The sequence below is a fragment of the Nicotiana tabacum genome, chromosome 11, assembly GCF_000715075.1.
Source record: "Nicotiana tabacum cultivar K326 chromosome 11, ASM71507v2, whole genome shotgun sequence".
NCBI lineage: Eukaryota > Viridiplantae > Streptophyta > Magnoliopsida > Solanales > Solanaceae > Nicotiana > Nicotiana tabacum.
In genome coordinates, this window is record NC_134090.1 from 3532113 (window position 1) to 3547901 (window position 15789).

At 33.3% G+C, this 15789-nt stretch overlaps 1 pseudogene; it reads left to right on the plus strand.

Moving 5' to 3' along the window:
* The first annotated feature begins 3442 nt into the window (after positions 1-3442).
* LOC142166184 (TMV resistance protein N-like) lies at positions 3443-11021 on the plus strand (annotated as a pseudogene).
* The last annotated feature ends 4768 nt before the right edge of the window (positions 11022-15789 follow it).

Below are 15789 nucleotides of genomic sequence, written 5' to 3' on the forward strand. Positions count from 1 at the left end.
CGAACGCGTAAGCTTAGCACATTCTGCTCTTCGTGAATGTGACAGTGTCCTCATGAATGCGATGAACACTGTCTCCCAGTTCATTAAACAGTCCCAAAACGGGACTTAGGCCATTTCTTCAACTTTTTGAAAACCAAACGGGCTAGAGGCGATTTTCAAGAGATATTTTCTTCTCCAAAGTATTGGTAAGTGACTCTAAACCATTTCCTTCCATTTACCCATTATATTTCATGAAATTGCGACCTAAAATCTAGAGTTTTCATGGTAGAATTAGAGGTTTTGGGTAGAAACTAGGGATTTCGAAAATTTGAAACTAGGGATTTCGGAAATTTGGAGATTTAGACCTCAAATTGAGGTCGGATTCCAAAACCAATTATATATTTGTGCTCGGGGGTGAATGGGTAAATAGAATTTTGGTCTGAACATCGGGTTTTGACCAAGCGGGCCCGGGGTCACTTTTTGACTTTTTGGAGAAAAATTTGGGAAGTCTAAATTTATGCAATGTAATTGATTCTTTTAGCAATATTTGATATCATTGAGTCGTTTTTGAATAGATACGAGTGGTTTGGAGGTGGATTATAGAGGAAAAGTCGTGATTGAGTATTGAGTGGCCTTCATAGCGAGGTAAGTGTTGTGGTTAACCCTGACTTGAGGGAATTAAGAACCTCAGACTATTTGCTATGTGAAATTCATGTGAGCGGCGTATATGTTATGTGACGAGTACTTATGCACCGCCAATTTACCTGTTTTCCCTGTTTCTCCCATTTTTCTTATATTGTCTCTTTTCCATGCATAATTGATACGGGTTTAGACTAATGTTGTTAAATTAATCGTTCTTATCATGTTTACGAATCTTTTGGTGATAATTGAGTATTTATTTCAAAGTTGAGATTGATATTATGGAACCAAATATTGAAGTAAGGCTTGTACTTGTTTTTCTATCTCCCTGTTGTTATTTATTCATTGCATTATGGTAAGGGAGAGTGTTAATGCACAAAGGGTGATGCTGTGCCATATTGTGAGTGTTAATGCACGAAGGATGATGCCATGCCATATTGTGAGTGTAAAAGCACGAAGGGTGATGCCGTGCCATATTGTGAGTGTTAATGCACGAAGGGTGACGTCGCGCCATGATATGAGAGTTAATGCACGAAGGGTGATGCCGTACCGTTTCTATTATTTTTATGGTGAGATTGAGAGTAAAAGCACGAAGGGTGATGCCGTGCATTTTTTCTTTACTGTATTCGTTGTTCCTGTTGATTCACAGTATATTGGTTATTCCAGTTATCATTCTATGGTAGTTCTTTATCTCGTATTTCCCTCAACATGTTTCCCCCTCCCGGTATTTTCTGTCTAGCTCTTCATTACTGTTATTTGTATATACACTGTTAAATTGTACAAGTTGATTTGTAGGTGTCTTGCCTTAACTTCGTCACTACTTCATCGAGGTTAGGCTCGACACTTACCAGTACATGGGATCGGTTGTACTGATACTGCACTCTGCACTTTCTGTGCAGATTTTGGTACCTGCTCGGGTTGATCAAGATTTTGTTTTTTAGCTGTTGGACCGCTATCCGGAGACTCAAGGTATTTCTCCAAGACTATTATTTGTAGTAAATTTTAGAATGCTCGTGAATTGTGAATCCAGATCCGGGTAGTAGTAATTGATACAGTTTCTATATTATTCCGCACTCGCTATATTTCATCTTAGCTTATTTGCTACTATTTACTGAATGGAATAAGGATTAGTTTAATGATTCTCTAACGTTGGCTTGCCTAGCAAGTGAAATGTTAGGCGCCATCACGGTCCCGACGGTGAGAATTTCGGGTTCGTGACAAAAACGCACTGTAATTCTGCAACAAGTGACAAAGGATATAATGCATATATCAAAATTGCTTACCTCTCGTCTTTTGTTTTTTGTTTTAATTAATTACAGTAGTTGATTCGTCTATATAAAACATTTGATAGAAGTAACATTCCTTCTCATTTATGGACCTACATTTGTTGTCACTTTCTATCCGCGCAAAGAAAAATAGGACCATAGTACTGCTTTTGATTAGTGCAACTGTTGTCTGTGACTAAGAAAACTACTGAGATATTACCCTGCGTTTTCGTTGTAGCTTCAAATATCGATTGTACTTTCAGCTGTCACTTGTGTACATATTACGATGGAATTTTGGTGCAGGGAGGATAGAGACGGAACTAGGGTTTTATGTTTAAGAGTTTTTACATCAATATCAAGTTAATATACAATAATAACCGATCTACGAACTGGGCTTCAAGCTAAAATTTTAATAAATAGAGTCTAGACAAAAATTATTAGATTCATGTCAACCTGTAATCATTGAGCTAGATCCACCCCTGAGGGGTGGGTGGTCTTTTGAGGAATTTCCCATTTCTTTCTATTACAGTTCAAAGAAACCTCTATAACAATAAAAATTCTAATCATCTGGAGTGGAGTAGAACATTATGAAGAAGCTTCACAAAAAATTCTTACTATTTACTTTCCACTAGGAGTAACACTCAATTAGACCTTACCACATATAATGATACGTTATCCAATAGCAATAATTGTATGGAGTAGAGCCCATCGTTTTTTAGGAACTTTTCATTTTTGAAGTGATACTTATTTATTTCTTGTCTCCTATTTATAATTTTTAACTTAATCGGAAAAATCATCAACATGTCTTACTGCAACAACCACTATAAATAACCCAAGTCTTAATTACTACAAGCATAAGAAAGATTTTACGCTAAAAAAGCAGCAAAGCTCTGAGCTACATATCTTATTTAAAAAGTTAGCATCACTTATTTACATATCCTAATATCCTAATATACATCTTCAATCTCGACAATTATTATATTTAAAAAAATTACCTTCACTTAGTTGACAATAAAAGTGTTTTTTTGGGACGTGTCTATGACTTGTCACGCATTTTCTTTTACAAACCTACCTGGTAAAGGTGGAATCAATAGGAAAAAGGCTTGAAAAGTCGACCAGATAATTCCTTTTTTTTGTTTTTGCAGAATGATATGTTCCACAATATATTGTACAATTTTGTCAAACTTTATTATAACTTTCTTAACCTTACTAAATTGGGAACAAATCTGCTACTAAATTATTTAGGTGGTCATTCAACTTTGTATTCATTATCCATAAGTCATTTTTTTTTTGTGATGTAAAGTCATTCAATTTTGTGTTTATTATCCAAAAGTCATTCAATTTTGTATTGATTATCCAAACAAACTGAGAAATATTTTGCTGGACGAAGACTTTATTAAAATAGAAAAAGAAATTCAATCAATGGGTGTCCTTTTTCTTTGGCAGAGAAGAGAGAGAGTGACGTTTGTGTTTGTGCTTTGGAGCAATAATTCAATTCAATGCATCCAATTGATAGTCTCTTAGTAAGAAGGGATAGTTCCTATCAATTTGATGGTGCTTGTAGAATATATCAAAGAAAACAAAGGTAGAATATATTCTCTGCAAAATATTCTTCTCTTTGAACTGTTAAGGGAAAAGGCTATGTTTGTGCTTTGAAGCAATAATTCAATTCAATTGGGATAGGTAGACTCTTTCTTTGTTACTTCATCCACTTGTACTTTTAGCTGTCCATTGTGTATATACAGAGGAGTATTGGTGCAAGGGGTTGTCTTTGAAGGAATTTCCTACCTCCTTCTATTAAAGTTCAAAGAAAACCCAATAGCTTCATCCACAATTCCAATACCAATAATTCTATGGAATAATTCTTATCTCTTCTAACAATTTTTTCACATACAGTTTTCTTACTCTTTTCAGAGAACTAACACTGAGTCCATGTCATCATCATCTTCATCTTCTTCTTCTTCTTCTTCTTCTGCTAGATGGAGCTATGATGTTTTCCTAAATTTTAGAGGTGAAGATACTCGAAAAACATTTACAAGTCACTTATACGAAGTCTTGAATGATAGGGGAATAAAAACCTTTCAAGATGATAAAAGGCTTGAGTACGGTGCAACCATCCCAAAAGAACTCTCTAAAGCTATAGAAGAGTCTCAATTTGCCATCGTCGTTTTCTCAAAGAATTATGCAACATCGAGGTGGTGTTTGAATGAACTAGTGAAGATCATGGAATGCAAGACTCAATTTAGACAAATTGTTATACCGATATTCTATGATGTGGATCCATCACATGTTCGGAACCAAAATGAGAGCTTTGCAAAAGCCTTTGTAGAACATGAAACAAAGTATAAGGATGATGTTGAGGGAATACAAAGATGGAGGATTGCTTTAACTGCAGCAGCCAATCTCAAAGGCTCATATGATAATCACGACAAGTGAGTTAAAAACACATAAGCTGATACTTTGCATTCAAATGAGTTAAACATAATCTTAAATAAATTTTTCAAATTTTCGGAATAAGTAATTCTAGTTGATTATATATGTTTCTATCAATTTAATTACAAACTCAATAACATTGTTACACAGATAAAATTTAATTAGTTCTTCAAAGAGTTTGATTTATACGCACACTCCTTGTATATATCACAATCTTCTTACTTTTTGTAGGAATGATGCAGACTGTATTCGGCATATTGTTGGCCAAATCTCATCGAAATTATGCAAGATTTCTTTATCTTATCTGCAAAACATTGTTGGAATAGATACTCATTTCGAGAAAATAGAATCCTTACTAGAGTTAGGAATCAATGATGTTCGGATTATGGGGATCTGGGGCATGGGGGGAATGGGTAAAACCACAATAGCAAGAGCTATGTTTGATACTCTTTTAGGAAGACGGGATAGCTCTTATCAATTTGATGGTGCTTGTTTCCTTGAGGATATTAAAGAAAACAAAGGTAGAATACATTCTTTGCAAAATACCCTTCTCTCTAAACTGTTAAGGGAAAAAGCTGAGTACAATAATAAGGAGGACGGAAAGCACCAAATGGCTAGTAGACTGCGCTCTAAGAAGGTCCTAATTGTGCTTGATGACATAGATGATAAAGATAATTATTTGGAGTATTTAGCAGGTCATCTTGATTGGTTTGGTAATGGCAGTAGAATTATTATAACAACTAGAGACAAGCATTTGATAGGGAAGGATGATATAATATATGAAGTGACTGCACTACCTGATCATAAATCTATTCAATTGTTCTATCAGCATGCTTTCAAAAAAGAGGTTCCAAATGAGTATTTTAAAAAGCTTTCATTGAAGGTAGTAAATTATGCTAAAGGCCTCCCTTTAGCCCTCAGAGTGTTGGGTTCTTCCTTACATAATAGGGGTATAACTGTGTGGAAAAGTGCTATAAAGCAAATGAAAAATAATCCTAATTCAAATATTGTTGAAAAGCTCAAAATTAGTTATGATGGATTAGAGTCCATGCAGCAAGTGATTTTTCTAGATATAGCATGCTTCTTCCGAGGGAAAGAAAAAGGTGCCAAAAGTTCTTAAGAGTTATGATTGTGGAGCTGAATACGGATTGGATGTCTTAATTGACAAATCTCTTATATTTATCTCTGAAAAAGGTGATATTCAAATGCATGACCTAATACAAGAAATGGGTAAATATATAGTGAACTTTCAAATAGATCTTCGAAAACGCAGCAGACTATGGCTCGCCGAGGATTTAGAAGAAGTGATGATCAACAATACGGTAAGTAGGCTAAACAATGCAAGAGTATTTGATTACTAATTTTCATATTCCAAAGACATACAGGGAAGTCAATTCTAATTATTTATTCATCTTGCTTCATACTCTTGCAGGTACATTTTAGTTGTTTACTATTGTTAGTAGGAGAAGCAAAAGTAATAGTAATTGCCTAATTAGTAAGAAAGAAGACATTAATTGCCTAATTCGTTAAGTAGACTCTTTAATTTGCGTTGCCTAATTCGTTTTTCTTATATTTTTAAGCGGTGGATTAGTCTAGTAGCCATATAATCTGCTTGATCCAATTTCATTCTTTGGATTAACTTGAAATTTTTGTGATATTTTATTACATAATAAGTCAATCAGAGATTCACTTTACCATTGTTTTTTCTCAAGTTAAAATTTATGGGTACTGTTTCAATGATAATTACTTTTTATCACAACATGAAAAGGTTATAAGAAAAATGTAATATTAGAAAATAAAACTATAAAATTAATTGCACAAAATATTTCTCTCAAGTAACATCAGTATTTCTTAAAAAGGATCTAATTAATATTGTATCTCAAAACTTTGGCATTATACGACATTTGGAATTATGCTTTGTAGACTAATGATCTTCTTACCAGGGGACCATGGTAATGGAAACAATCTGGGTTTCTTCTTATTCTGGTACACTACGCTTTAGCAATGGGTGGGGCCATGAAAAATATGAAAAGGCTTAGGATATTAAACATAGGGAAATTTGAATTAAATATTTGCTATGATGGCTCCATTGAGTATCTGTCCAACAACTTGCGTTGATTTGCATGGGATTGCTATCCTTGTGAGTCATTGCCAGAAAATTTTGAACCCAAAATGCTTGTTCACCTTCAACTCTGGTCCAGTTCACTACGCTATTTATGGACGGGAAGAAAGGTACAATAGCTGAATTCTATTTTATTTTATTCTTTTCTCTAACTATCTTTATCTTTTAATTTAATGATAATGAGCAAATATATTTGCTTTCTTGACGTATTATTTGAGGTACTTTCCATTGTGGCTAGAATTATGATGCATGTCTTTAAATGAACAAAAGTTATAAATTCCATAAGCTCAAATTAATGTATTTCCATCTCAAAAGAAATTATTGTATTATTGTAAGATCTTTATGTCTTTTTTCTTCAAATCTTCCCATCATCATTTTAACTAAGAAGCTCAATTTGAAAACTCATTCAATTATTTCTCATAGTAAGATTAGATTCTTATGAATTTCATCCTAGGTTATATATAGTGGGTCGGAAGGAATACTTAATAGTAAAACAAAAAAAGTTTATTCTATGCAGCTATTTTCTAGAATGACATATACGCTTTCATACATTGCTTCCGGATTTAACATTTGCGTTTCCCCATTTTATATTACACTTCTTTAAAGAGTCAAACAATTTTCTCTTTGCTACCGTTTTTGTCAAAATCATTTTAAATTAAATTTAAATTATTTTTTATTTATAAAATACTCTTATTTATGTTTGTGAACATGCAATTTTTCATACAAAATAAATAAACTTCTAATTTCACACAAAATAATCTGTTGGCCCTCATAATTCAAATGCTATCATTCATTTGTTGTCGAGGAAGTAATAAATGGAGTACTTTTTAGGAATGCTAGCAACAAGTAATTAACAATTCAAGAAAACAGAGGTCATTTGATGCCCACAAATACAAATAAAAAAATAAAACAGTTTTTAAATTCATAGATACCAAATATTTTATTATTGGAATTTTGCGGAGCAGCAAAATTGGTTCTCATTATGTCTGTGTTTTGAACAGCATTTGCCGTATCTACGGAGGATAGATGTCAGCTTCTCTGAAGGCCTGATGCGAACACCAGATTTCACGGGGATGCCAAATTTGGAGTATTTGAAACTGGAGGAATGTAGTAATCTTGAAGAGATTCACTATTCCCGGGATGTTGCAGCAAACTCATTCGGTTAGAATTGGCTTGTTGTCGTCGCCTTAAGAAGTTTCTATGTGTTAACGTGGAATCTCTTAAATATCTCAGTGTACTATCTTGCTCTAATTTAATGAAATTTCCAGAGATCCTCCGAAGAATGAAGCCGGAGTTACAGATTCGCACGAAATACTCTGGGTTAAGGGAACTACCTCTATTACTCAGTACCAAACTCATATTAGCGAGCTAGATTTGAGCGGTATGGAAAACCTTGTAGCTCTTCCAAGCAGCATCTGTAGTTTGAAAAGTTTGGTTAGTCTTAATGTGTCTTATTGCTCAAAACTTGAAAGCTTGCCAGAAGAGATAGGGGATTTAGAAAACTTGGAGGTGCTTGATGCCAGACATACTCTAATTTCACGACCTCCATCTTCCATCCTACGCTTGAACAAACTTAAATTCTTGATGTTTGGAGGCTTCAAAGATGGAGTGCACTTTGAGTTCCCTCCGGTGGCAAAAGGATTGGAAACTTTGAGCCTCAGTTATTGCAATCTAATTGATGGAGGACTTCCGGAAGATATTGGATCCTTATCCTCTTTGAAAGTGTTGAATCTCAGTGGAAATAATTTTGAACATTTGCCTCGAAGCATAGCCCAACTTGGTGCTCTTCGAATCTTGGACTTAAAAGATTGCAAGAGGCTTACACAGCTGCCAGAACTTCCACCAGAATTAAATGAATTGCATGTAGATTGTCATATGGCTCTGAAAAGTATCCATGATTTAGTAACAAAGAGAGAGAAACTACAGAGGGTGATATTCATGCCACTTGATGAGGATGATGCACACAATGATTCTATATATAATTTGTTTGCACATTGCCTGTTTCAGAATATCTCTTCCTTGAGGCATGACATCTCTGCTTCAAATTCCTTGTCCGAAAGTGTGTGTACCATTTTGCATCCTGAGATGAAGATCCCAAGTTGGTTCCACCATAAGGGATGGGATAGTAATGTATCAGTCAATTTGCCTGGAAATTGGTATATACCTCATAAATTCTTGGGATTTGCTGTATGTTACTCTGGCAGATTAGTTGACACCACAGGTCACTTGATTCCCGTATGTGATGATGGGATGTCGTGGATGAGCCAGAAACTTGCCTTATCAAACCATTCAGAATGGGTACAATCATTCTGCATAATCTACTATTCTACAGAATATAATATTAATTTTCTCTTGGTACCTCTTGCTGGCTTATGGGATACATCTAAGGCAAATGGAAAACCACCAAATGACTATGGGCTTATTAGGCTATCTTTTTCTGGAGAAGTGAGGAAGTATGGACTTCGTTTGTTGTATAAAGAAGAAGCTGAGGTTGAGTCCTTGTCACAAATGAGGGAAAAACAATCCACTGGGATAAGGAGGACCCGATATAACAATAATGACTATGGGACCAGTGAAGCCAGTTCCTCCTCCTCTTCTAAGAAACAACGGTCACATTTCTAATATTCGTTGGATTTTAGCTCAAATACAGGTATATACCTCATGCCTTGTTTTATTTATTTTTTATTTGGTATTGAAATTTTGTGGTTTCTCTTTTTATGTAATTCTCTCCTTCTATTAGCTACTAAGTCTTCTTTCCAAAACCAATATTTTTCTTCTTCTCATTCTTTCTTACTTTTTCCTTTTTCGTTTTCTTTCCCCTATTTAGAGGAGCTCATCAATGGGTGATGTACATACATATCATCAATGAGTTTAAGTCAATCCATTCTCCATCTTGTCTGTGCTTGTTTTGCGCCACGATTAGCCATGGTGAGTTAAAGGATTCCAACAAGTATAATTTTTTATGCTCAAAATTATTTCCTTAAAGTATTCGATAATCAAGAATTTGAACTTGAAAATTTGTAAAATCTAAAGTGAAAAGATTGAGGGAAATGGAGATGAAGTAATAGCCCACTGTTTAAGGATGTCAGAAAGTTAATCTTCCATGTTGAAAAGATGTTATATTTGATACCTTGGAAAGTTATTTATAAACTTGATTGAAGTTTCTTATGCTCAGTTAGACAGAATTGCTTTACCCGCCTGAGCATCTGGTATATTAACAGTTCTCTGAAATCCCATTTTCATGTCTTGAATTTTAGCTTTCAAATTTGTATTTTCGACTTGTTCATTTATAATCCGAGGCGGATCTACAGTATCGGGTACGGTTCTCAGAAACCCAGTAACTTTTGCCCGGATTCTGTATTTGTATTGAGAAATACACTAAATGTATAAATAAATTTAGCTGGGAACCCCGTACTAGATATGGTCGTTCACTCAGCGGCAAAGGAGGACCCTGCTTAAACTATGTTTTTGTAAGTTGGTTGACGAGGATTCGAATCCAATATTTGACCATTTTTTAACTTCACCTTTGATTTTTTTCACAAAACAACATTCGCAGGCGCTTGTGTTGTTTCTATTTTCTTCTTAAAAAACACTACAAATGAAGTTAAATTAAAAGCGGCCAGCCAAATTATAAAACTTGCTGAAATTTTTTGTCCCGATCAGTTATTATTGTGTATTATTTGAGATCGTTGGGAAGTGGGAACTCATTAGGTTCAAATCCTGGATCCACCTCTGTTTATAATGGTTCTTTTTTACAATTTAATTGGCTCTCAATGAAATAAACTATTTTGTATCTTTAATTAGTTACTCAAGACAAGAGTGGGTTGCTCTAGTGGTGAGCACCCTCAACTTCCAACCAAGAGGTTGTGAGTTCGAGTCACCCTAAGAGCAAGGTGATGAGTTCTTCTAGGGAGGGAGCCGAGGGTCTATCGGAAACAACATCTCTACCCCAGGGTAGGGGTAAGGTCTGCGTACACACTATCCTCCCCAGACCCACTAGTGAGATTATACTGGGTTGTTGATTGTTATATTAGGGGAAAATCTCTTTTTTAACTTTTAAATACAAATGTCTCTCTTGTTATGGTAGGGAGGTCGGGAAAAAGATAAAACAATTGACGCAGCACAACGTGAGACTGTGGAGAAAGCCGAGTACGAGATGAAGTTGAGGTTTGTTCTCCCTTATGATCTCTCTGTTCTTTTATGATTTTTTAAGGAAAATGTAAAAATAAGCAATGACGGCTTTGTGTTAAATTGCCTATTACACCAGATCAATAACATAAATACTAATTTTGTGGTAGATTGCTAGATTATTATATCAAATGTTATTAGAAGCCCGTTCCTCTTATTTACTGAGAATTCCTCTCACAGCAAAACCAAGAACCAACAGAAGATTTAGTTAACTGCTAGCAGATATTCTCTCCTATTTTGAATTACTGTTATGATTTGTTGTATATCTTCAAATTCAAATCTAGAGGAGATTATAGGACTTGTGTAACTGAATCCTTGTACATAAGAAATATTTAAAGGACTCTTCCTCTCGGCAGTAAAGTTAACCGAGAGTCTGCACATTGGACTTTCTTTCATCTTTCACATCTTTACTTCCTTATAGAAACACAGAATTACTAGTTTGTTGATCTCATTGTCATAAGTTTTGTAATAGATACACCATACTAAACAAGTGTACAGAATATCCAAGATCTAATTGTTCATCAAAACTCCATATTCTTGTGATTATATCTGATTGAATCGGTCCTAAGGAACCCCGATACACGAAAGCGACGAAGCTGCTTTGACTACAGAACCATGCCTGTCTATTGGTGAGAATTGGATTTAAAAAATAAATAAAAGAATAAAATTTATTCTAAAAAAGACTTTAAAAAATGATGTTCGATTTGAGATCAAGAATTAGAAAGTTCAACTTTGAGGCTCCAAAACTCCTTTATTCTTTTGTAAAACAATAAAAATATATGACAGTGAGTCAATGTAAACTTTTATATTTTTGAAAAAAGTCAACGAAACAAAAAATTCATCATCATTGAGAATTAAATTACTTCAGAAATAGATTCTCAGAATATCCTAGAGTGTGACCACTGAAAAATTCAAACAATTCATAGAACCCTTAATATATCATTACTTTCTTACCAAACAAAGTCATTCTAGGCCCCTAAATGACTCACTCAAATTTAATATATACACATATCAAAGGCTCCAGCTCTATCCTGTACAGCGGAAACATGCGGCTTTTGTTTGGGCAATACTTTAAAGTATTTCCGTCGCGGATCTAAGATTTAAAGTTTCCTACAACGATCTTATCCTAATATATAATAGTAACCGAACTAGCATATTAGGTTCCGAGCTAAATATTCTTATACATTTAGTGGATTTGAAGTGGATTTGAAGTGGAACCTTGGAGCAATGGTAAAGTTGTCTCTGTGCCGTGAAAGCAGTTGTTAATACTTGCATTAGACTATCTACATCACACCCTTTCGGGTGCGGCCCTTTTCTAGATCCTGCGTGAACACGAGATGTCTAGTACACGAGACTGCCCTCATTTTTATTTACTAATCTTAGGGTACGAGCATTGCTCGTGTTCCCCATGTCAATAAGTAAATAATTTTCAAAAACTCACATAAGTATATTAAACAATATCTTTGAGTTCTAATAAAAATAAAATATATAACTTTCTAAAAGTATATATGTTGATCCCAAATCCAACCCAATGAAAGTACTTACGTCTGGTAAGAATAGTTTATGAAACTTTTTGTTATTTTTATGCCTTAATATCGAACAAACAAGTAAAACAATTACTTTTATCACGATGAGGTTGGCCTGTAATTCCTATAAAATTTAATAAGTGAAAATTTAAGTTTTAAACTGACTATTGTTGAGTCAATAATTTACAATAATAAACTAATATATAAAAATATACGTAATTGTCATTTGTTAGAATATTTGTAAAAAGAAAAAGAAAAATATTTAACAATAACTCATTTAGAATATACGGAAAAGGGCCTAAAATGCCCCTTTACTATATGAAATAGGACAAGCTAGCCCTCAGTTAAAAGTTGATCTCTATTCTGCCCTTGCCGTCAACAAATGGGCTCGTATATGCCCTCCATCACTAACGGGAGACTTATAAAGCCACGTGGAATATATGTGAGGGAAAGTTATACCTAGTGCGAATTGTACATGGGCATATATGAGTCAGTTATATAGTCATTTCTCAAACACTTCACAACTCCATATCAGTTTACTTAGATACCTATTTGACAACACCAAACTAGTTATCATAGCAAATAAACTCAGTTATAGACACAATAAATGAACGACCGTGACTTGATTAAATCCGTGTACAAAAACATAATGTTTCATTACATTATAAAAGACAACAATTAAGCCACAATAACACTAACATTACATATCATTTCCCACTGATCCAAAGAACATAACAAAACATCCCAATATCACACACATGAAAATCCACATATTCTTCCAAAATTTAGCATCAAGCACAACTGAGTACTCTAAATGGGTCACTTTCTTCACTAGAACATTTCTTTCCAATTCAAAGGCTTATATTCCTCCATGATCGACGAGCATCATAACATTCTCAAGATCAAATTTTCCTTTGGAGAGCATTTTTTTTACGGATTAGAGCTTCCTTTTCCTTATTTAACTGCATATGAGATTTGAAACCCTAGGAGGGAATCTCTTCATCTTGCCATTCCCAATAGGAATATTTTTCATCCTAAAAATAAAAAATAAATAAAATAAATTTACAAGCAAATCGCAATAATTAAAAGAACCTATCAAAAGATTTACTTACCTCATGCTTCGGGCACTTGAAAAATCTTCTCCCAGCCTTTAAAGGAGTCCATGCCATGAAATAATTGGCAGCAAGTCCGCAATGACGCCTCCTCTTCGACCCTTTTGAGCTACTAGAATATTCCGACATTGTCTTTTGTTGTCTTTTGTTATGATTCGACCCCTTTGAGCTACTAGGATTTAATGAAGTCATTACCGTTTATTTGAATGTTTGTGTCTATGACTTAGTTTATTTTCTATGATAATTAGTTTAGTGTTGTCAAATAGGTGTCTAAGTAAACTAATATGGAGTTGTGAAGTGTTTGAGAAATGACTATTATAACTGACTCATATATGCCCATGTACAATTCGAACTAGGTCTAACTTGCCCTCACATATATTCCACGTGGCTTTATGAGTCTCTCGTTAGTGATGGAGGGCATATACGAGCCCATTTGTTGACGGCAAGGGCAGAATAAAGACCAACTTTTAACGGAGAGCTAGCCTGTCCTATTTCATATAGTAAAGGGGCATTTTAGGCCCCTTTTTCATCTTCTATTATTTCATCCTTATTATTTCAAGTTTGCATACGTCAATAGAAAAATATTTATTGATTATACGTTATTTTACAATTATTGAGTAAATTCTATACATTTATAGATGATGTTTGCAAGTCAAAATTTATTGAGTGTAGCTTTAAATATTATATAAAAATTTTAAAAAATAAAATATTAATTAATTTTAAAGTCCTAAATACTAAAACATTTAATATGGAATGTATTATAATTATGGTACAAACTTCAAATAAGTAAATAATTTATTTAAAGTAAAATCTTAATTGATTCAAAATTTAAAATATTAGAATTTTTTATCTAACTCAAATAAAGAGTTATTTAATAAATAAAACTTAGTTGATTTAAAAATTTTAATATTAAATAAATAATTAAATATCGTGAACAAAATTTGTATCTAAGAATATAAAATAATTAATAAAGGAGATAAATCAATATTAAACTAACATTGAAATCCTTATTAAATGCTCATTCCTAATGTCTATATACGTTGAATAAAAGGGAAGGATTTACAAACAAATTGTTTGAATGGTATAAGGTCAACTTAATTGATTACTCGTTTAAGTAAAATGTCAAAATAAAAAAGTGACTACTACCTTAAGTCATAATGTTAACTACACACGTTTATAAGACAAAACAGTTGGGGTGGGATTAATCTAAATAATTAAAATAAGGAAAAATTTACTAATAAGTCAAATTTTAGTTAATTTTAAAGTCCTAGATATTAGGAAGTTAATTAAATGACTATTCCTAAATAGTAGGGAATTAATTAAATGAATATTCCTAAATATTATAAAAATAATTGAATTACTATTTTGTCTAGTGTAAACTTTAATTTTGAAGGGTAAAAAAGGCGAACGACATTTCGCTATATTTTTAATATAGTATAGAAGATATAGATATAGATAGATTTAGTGGATTTCTTAATAGCACACATCCGCTCCTAAGTATTTTACTATTATATAAAAATATTTATACAGCTAAATGAACGGTCAGATACATTGAAAATACAGTTAATATATACATAGCGACACCTAGCTAGTGTATACATAATAACTTCATGTATGACTTAGAGAAATTATTTCATCCCCATACTCCAACCATCCTGACATAAATAGAGAAGGAAGTTCTTTTCTTGTATGTCCAAAAATCAATTTCAAAAGTCAAAGTAGAATTAAAAACATTTGTTGGTAGGAAATGTATTAAAAACATGAAATTGAGGAATATTGTTATGGATGTGACTAAAAAAAAAGTGATACTCCATCTATCCAATTTTAAATGTCGTTTTTGCCCAAAAAATGTTTCTAAATATCTGTGTTTTAAAAAATTTAACAGAATCATTATTTTCTTTCAATTTTACTCTTGCTATCGAAGTGATTAATAGTAGGTACTCGCTTTCCAATATTAGCATTAAACAGTCAAGTAAATTACAGCTACTACTTAATACTATTCCCTCCGATCCACTTTAATTGATGTTTTTGGTTGTTTTCACATATATTAAGGGATTCACCTTTTAGCATTAATTAATGATAAAGCTGATCATATTAACCTTAATGTTATAAATAGTATTTTATTTATGGTGAATGTCTATATTTTAGAGATATTTTAAGGATTTTACTTGGTGGCTATGTCACTCTTTCCCTCTAAATAGAGGAGTCATATTCCATTGTAATTCATCCCAAAACCAATAAGAATTCACTCTCTCTACTTTTCTCTGTAATGCTCTTCTTCTTCTTTTATTGTTTTATAACACGTTATCAGCACGAGACTCTACCGTCTCAAGAAGCTCTTTGAGAAGATTAAGATATAACTTTTCTCCTCTTTTAATTATGACTGATATTATGAAAAGAAAGTCTGTTGCCATTGAAATTTCGGGCAAGAACTATATGACATGGGTGTTGGATGCTGAAATCCATTTAGTTGTAATGGGTCTTGGAGACACCATTAAAAATAAAAATAAAGCATCTACCCAAGA